This window comes from Lathyrus oleraceus, chromosome 3 (assembly GCF_024323335.1).
Source record: "Lathyrus oleraceus cultivar Zhongwan6 chromosome 3, CAAS_Psat_ZW6_1.0, whole genome shotgun sequence".
NCBI classification, from domain to species: Eukaryota; Viridiplantae; Streptophyta; class Magnoliopsida; order Fabales; family Fabaceae; genus Lathyrus; species Lathyrus oleraceus.
This window is the reverse complement of record NC_066581.1, coordinates 296,632,792-296,640,108: the sequence shown is the minus strand read 5'-3', so window position 1 is coordinate 296,640,108 and position 7,317 is coordinate 296,632,792. Positions and strand designations below refer to the sequence as shown.

Below are 7,317 nucleotides of genomic sequence, written 5' to 3'. Positions count from 1 at the left end.
CATGGATTTATACACTATCTACAAAAGGAACAAAGACACATAGATACATATTTTTTGTATTTTGGTTAGTAAATAAAAAGAAAATAAAGTATGACACAATCAAATTTTCTTGGTGATCTCTCCCAATGCAAACCCAACGAATGAGAGGTAAGGAGGATGCCAAGGTGTGATCCCAAAGCCAATGCAAATTATGAGACATCATGAGGGATCTTAGAGTTAAAATTGGGGTCTTACAGTTCCCTCTATAGGTATCCATCATTTTTTTATCACCTCAAAGGGCAAAAATGGTCTCTCTATGAGGATCTAGAATTTTTTATCGCCTCAAAGAGAGACAAGGATCCCTCGCAAGGACCCAACTTCATTGATCTCCTTAAGGGGTGTTTTCCTTCAATTTCCTATAAAGAAAATGGGGAGACATTAATGCAAATACCTAAGAGATAATAAAGTGAGAAGCCTCATTAAAAACCCTCGCCCCTCTCATGAGGAACAAAGGGAAAAAGTGTGCCCCTAGAAAAACAATGTATCCTTACAAGTGGCAAAGCTTCAATACTCGCATGATCAACAATAATAATAATAAAAAAAACAATGATAAAGTAAAATCGCATCATGGGCCTTCCCACCAAGGATTCAATCTCATATCTTCTCGTTCTTTTGAGGGGGAGATTCTCCACCTTAGAGAGATTCTTATGTTGGTTTAACATCGTAACCAATATTCTTGGTATTCACACATACAGTTTGGAAACTTTTTAGCTTGAGACTCTCCACAAATAATTTCCTAATGATTTCTTGGTCTTATTGGATGACTCCAACCAGCCCCTCAGAGAAAAGGTATTTCATGCACAAATGTAAAGTAGGCAAGACAACACCTAACTGATTGAATATTGGCCTACCTATAGTCATATTGTAAGAATATGGGACATTTATAATTAGATACCCAACCTTAATCTACTAGGCTTGTTCGCCTATTCCAAAGATGGTATTCAGTGTTATTCTCCTACAGTTGGTGTACGCCCTAGAGGCCAATACTTTTGGTACTTGTATCGAATTATTTATTAATAATAAAAGGCATTTTCTTTATTATGGTTGATTAATAAAGTCCCTAGAATAGATAGTCCGTTTAATGTATTAAGTGTGACTTAATCATGAGAACACATTAAACATAAGGGCACTGTTCTTAAAGTATCTGTAGTCGAGCTTTAATGTGAAGTGGGATAATATTAAAGCATTGAGACTATTATGTTTGTAGACTGATGATCACATCTCATGGATCATGGATAAAGAGTTATCAAGTCTTAAACATAGGTATGAATATTAGGAGTAATATTTATACCGGATTGACCCGCTATGAGAATACTATATAGAAAGTTATGCAAAGTGTCATAAGTTATTCTCATGGTGATAATAGTGTATACCACTCTTCGACCTGAAACCACTATGGATCCTAGATGTAGAGTCGAGTGCTTTATTGCTGATCCAACGTTGTCCGTAACTGGATAACCATAAAGACGGTTGATGGGTACTCCACGAAGCATGCTGAGGGACATGAATGTCCTAGATGGAATTTGCCAATCATGCGTAACAGGATAAATGTCTATGGGCTCAATATTGAATTGGACAAGGGTGACACGGTCTATACCTTGTGTTCAATATAGACATAAGGGCAAAGGGGTAATTATACACATAATTATTATCACAGGAGGTTTTGTCAGATCACATGACATTTTCGTGACTTGGGTAGCAGTGATGTGTTGCTAGATACCGCTCACTGTTTATTATGTTAAATGCGTGATTTAATATAATTGCCAACGCTGCGAAAACCTATAGGGTCACACACAAAGGACGGATTGATGAGAGATAGAGTAACTAAGGAACACCGTAAGATACGGTGCACTTAAGTGGGAGACGAAATATGGTAAGGTACCAAATACTTAAGTGATTTTGGGCATATTATAAGATATGGGCCAAAATACACTTAAGTGGGCTTTTTAGCTTGAAGCCCACACAAGTGGTTCTATAAATAGAACCCCTTGGGTAGAAGCATTGTCACTCCAATCCACTCAGACAGAAATTCAAGTAGAGACTTGGAATTTTGTTTCCCTCTTTCTCTCACTCAAAGCCTTCATTCATAACAGCTAGCACTGCGATTGAAGGAATCCGTTCGTGTGGACTGAGTAGAGACGTTGTCATCGTTCAACGTTCGTGATCGCCCTGTGGATCTGTATCAAAGGTTTTGATCATTATCAGAGATCTGCACCAAAGGTTTGAATCGCCACAAGAGGTAACGATTCTATCACTAATCATGCCCATTCGTAAGGATCACTAAATGGAGAAATTTTTAAATTCCGCTGCGCCTTGGATGGCAATTCTCCTACATATGGGACATTTATAATTAGATACCCAACCTTAATCTACTAGGCTTGTTCCCCTATTCCAAAGATGGTATTCAGTGTTAAGTAGCCTTTCACCTGCACCCGCTCCCCAAAGAACCTAACAAGTGATCTCTTCAAAGCTTTCAGGTCATTTGGGTCGAGGTGGAGCCTCTCAAATGCATCCATATTGAGGATATCTATAGAGATTCCTTGATCTCCCAAAACTATTTTGATTTCCCAATCATCGTAACTCATAGTTGTTATACCCCAAAATTTGTCATCCCTTTTTCATTTTTTCATTCAATCCTTGACATGAGATTCATATGTACATATTCATGTCTTATTAATATGCATCATTCATTCAGAATTGATCATCATAGATTCAAAGCATGTGGCTTGAAAAACTAGGGCTTATGTGTGGATTAAACTTTAGAAGTTTGACTTGGCTCTTCATCTGGTCATAGGGGAAGTGAAACCCTAATTTGTATGATCTTTGAGATGTGGATTCAAGGAGACTTCATCATGGCACTCCTCAGGTCATTCAAACCCTAATTTCTTGATGATATGGTTATGGTAACTTATGGATACTCTTTGGGCATTGTCTTGGATATCTAAACCATAATTGAGGGCTCATACATTAGAGATTTTCTTGTGAAGCATCTTAATTGATTCAAAGACCTTAATTGAAGGGTATGCCTCATCAAAACCTAATAAGGTAAGATGTGGTCCTATTATGCCTTATGGCTTGACTTTTCATCTTGTGCTATTGGAAACCCTAATTCAAAGGGGAGAGATGTTTAATTATCATATCATGCATCATCCATCATCAAATTTACATGGCTACATGTTTGAGATTTCATATTATTCATAGCTTGTCTCAAGCATCCATATGTGCATCATATTTAACACAAGGTATAGACCGTGTCACACAAGGTATAGGTCTTTTGGTATTGGCAAATGCATAGGCCCATAGGTCTTAATTCATTCATATGGTGCAGATGGTCAGGGATGACTGATTCATTTAAGTATTGGCTCGATTGATTCATTCATTGTTGCTTAAACATTAATAATTGTTTCATTTGAATCATGTCTTGTTTTCATTACACATGAAAACCCTAATTCAAGATTCATAGTTGACTTTGATCAAATGTTGACTTTTTGGTCAACCAAGTTGACCAAAGTCAACCATCCAGTCAAAGGTGCATTTGACTGTGGCATCATTGATCATTTGCATCGGGTCTAATTCACATTTTTGTTTAGCAAAATATTCAAATTCATTAAACATTTATCTTTTTTCCATCCTTTGGTGCATTCCATTCAAATTCAATTTTCAAACATGTTTTCCAATATCCATTCAATACATGAAAATCTTCTATCATACACTTTCCATAAAGGTTTCTCATTTTACAAACTCCATTCATAAACATTGCCATTCATAAACATGTGCCATTCTTGTTTTTCATTCATTTATAGATACATTCTAATTCCTACCAAATTTCCATTTTTACTCGATTTTTAACTTTCCATTCAAAAGCTAATTTGCATTTACAAATGTTTCATGTACATAAATCCATGATCGTGCATTATACATTACAAGTTTACATCCAAATGAACCTAAACTAATGCCTAACCTAAGATACATCAACTAATTAACCTATCCTAATCACTTGGCCCATGATAGCATTGACCAAAACCAGATGCATTGGTTTTGCAATATCAGTCCCCATCTTGCATATTCCTGCTTTTCCAACCTGCAAAGTCCACAAACAGCTCAAATCAGAATATATTAACCTGCATTAACAAGAAAATCAGGAAGTTTCAAAGTTGAATTCCTGATAGATTCAGTTTAATTCAGTGCATTGCTCAACTGGTTTTCCACCTTAACATGTAAACCCAACTAACTAACAAAACTGATGCAAGCAATCGAATCCAACTAATTTTCCTAACTGGGTTTGCTTTAACAGAAGCGTTGAGTGGAATTACATTCTGTAAGAAATCAATCCCGTCCATTAACCTCAGTTGAAATTTACCTTAAATTCAAATGGGATTAATTTCAAACTCATAAATTCATTAATCTCAAATTCCAAATAAAATCATTTCAACTTCATTCCATAACAGAACCATTGCATTACTAACCAACCCTAACTAACTGTATTTCAGCCTAATTTCGAGCGCATTTGGAAACTGATTTTAAACTCTATAAATTAGGGCATTCCTCACTGGATTTGTTTTTTCACTCACAACAACACAGAATCACAATCTCTTCTATCTCGTGGCTATCTCTCTCAACCTCACTTCAAAGCTCGTTTCCGCATTGTTGCTCAGAGCCTCGCCTTGAAACTCTGAAACAACAAGAGCTAAACCTTCTCTCTCTACTTACACGCACGCAAAAACAATCAACTCACGCAACAGAAAACTGCATCAGCTAGTATTTCACTCGTCACGAATTTGTACGCACGATTTCACACATCAAGACTCTCAGATTCTCACTGATCGACAACAAGAACAGAAGAACCAGAGAAGAAGAAGAAGAAGACGTGCAAGAGTAGTAGAAGGGAAGGAATAGAAATAGAAGAAATAGAGAGAGTTTAGAGTAAAAAGCACCTAAGGAGCTTGAAGATCTCTGGTTCGTGTATTATCATTGTTGTTGAAGAGTCATTAGAACTACTTCGGTAGGTAGGCTATCGCGAAAGTTTGAGATGCGTCGAGTAGAACCCCTAAGGTCTCGTCAGTTAATCGTTCACCATAACAATTTAATTTATGATTCTTTAGGTTAGGGTTCATACATATTTTGGTCCGGTTAGGACATTAGAGGCCGAAGTAGGTTAAATTGATGTTGGATTCAGATTGAGGACGTGCAGAGGGAGAGTTTTATGGTCAAGTTTTTGAATTCTGCAAAATCTTCGCCGTCGAGGAAACCACCGGCGCGGCGGAGAGGAGACGGAAACAGAAGCGTAAGCTTTGAGAGCATGGTGTTCTAAGCCTCTCATTTTATTTCCCCATGTGCATTAATTCATAGTCCAACCCACTGCTGAAATCCTTGGGCTCAGGGCCATGCTCTCTGCTGAAGCCCATCCTTTTAATTGTTTTTTGTTAATTTTTGGTTAATTGTTTTAGCTTTCTTAATTGTTGATTTATTAGGCTAATTAGAAAATTAATTAGGATTTATTTGATTAACATGTTAGTATTTTTTATAATTTAATTAGGATTTTAATATTAATTTTTAATTAGGATTAATTGTTCTAATTAGAATAATTAATTTTAATTAGATTTTAATTCTAGTTTCGATTTCCTAACTGCTTCCCTAGGTGACTTGATCATTTTAACCCCAGGGTTTAATTTTAGATTTTCATGTTCCCTCACATTAGGGTTTAATTTAGAATAATTGATCATTTTAATGGATTTTTCATGTGATATTAAGTAGATTGTTAATGTGATCCAAAATTTTGCATGATCCCTTAATTAGGATTTGTACATTTTCATTGACCTTTAGATTAGGTTGTACATAATTTTCAATTTAATTCGATCCCTTTGATTCAAGTTTATCAAAAGAAATTTTGATTAACTAAATCCTTTGATTCATGTATAATCTCATTGTCTATTCAAGTGATCAAAAGTCTCTTGATCAATTAATAAGACTATTTATGCAAAGCTGTGGATCTTAAGGCCTCAAGTTCAGACTTTCATGCAAGGCATCCCAGACAAATCAAGCAGTGGATTATACAAAGCATATCAAATGTGTTTCTTCAAGAGCTTGTCAGTCAAGATTCAAATTGTGTGACATGAGCCTTAAGTAACAAAGAATGATGAGAGTGAAGAATTTATATCCTTGTCTAGGATATCCTTGGGTACGGGATGAATGACCCAGTTGGTCAAGGTATTCGCATTTGTTCATACACTTTAGTGCAATTCAAATCAAATGATTGATAAAGTCTTCATCATCACAAGGAGCAACAACGATTCTTTTCCAATAACTTGAAATTTATGATGAGAATCACTCGCCACGAGCCTTAACTAGTAAAGAATTAATGAGAGTGGAGAATTCTATTAACTCATTCTGAATATCTTTGGGTACGGGACGAATGTCCCAGCTGCTCATCGTATTCACCTTTACTCATAGACTTTAGTGTGGTTCATATCAAGTTACTGCCAAGTGTTCTTCATATTGCATTATCATATATCATTTCTCTTGCCTCAGTCTCTTGCTTCTTTGTTTCGTTCGTAATGGGATAAACTACGAAAGCTCTTACTTTCTCATTGCACAGTGAGAATACGTAGGCATAAGGATTCAGATTCTTTGCGAGCTACCTTATTTGTTGTCCATTCATCAATCAATACCATCTTTTTGATATCATATATCATTTTTCTTTGGATTCCATGCACATTCTTTTAGGATGAAATAGTCAGAGTCCACCTTGTGAACCAAGATATGTTTGCTTAAAGTCAAACACTTTATTCCTTACTTTTTGGCTAATACGCGTGTTTACTCTTTGGTTCAGAGTTTACTTCCTTCATGGATTCAATATACCATTCTTTGGTTTCAAATTGCTTGTTCCCTACAGTGATATACCAATCATCATTCTCCTTTGGGTCCCATACATATCCTTTTAGGAAGCTTAGTCGGATGTCCGCAACCATGCCCTTGAATCTTTGTTTGTGTTGTCAGTCCTTGTTGCTTAGGCAAACACCTCTTTGTTTCCACCATTATCTTTTGGTGTCGGTTATACTGTTCATCACTGCAGTCAACCCTTAAAGTGAAGTTGTGTTTGTCTTGTCAGTCCTTGTTGCTTAGGAAAACCTCACTTTGTTTCCACCATTGTCTTTTGGTGCAAGTTATATTGTTCACCACTGAAGTCAACCCTTGAAGTTGTGTTTATCTTGTCAGTCATTGTTGCTTAGGTAAACACCTCTTTGTTTCCACCATTCCCTTTGGTACAAGTTATACTTT

General features: G+C 36.2%; 1 long non-coding RNA gene across 1 annotated transcript; it reads right to left on the bottom strand.

Moving 5' to 3' along the window:
- Window positions 1-3,864: 3,864 nt before the first annotated feature.
- LOC127127191 (uncharacterized) lies at window positions 3,865-5,433 on the bottom strand. Its single transcript, XR_007805276.1, has 2 exons — window positions 4,974-5,433; window positions 3,865-4,120 (listed from the first exon to the last, which is right to left on the bottom strand). It is a non-coding gene; the product is annotated as an uncharacterized LOC127127191 (long non-coding RNA).
- Between the last annotated feature and the right edge of the window lie 1,884 nt (window positions 5,434-7,317).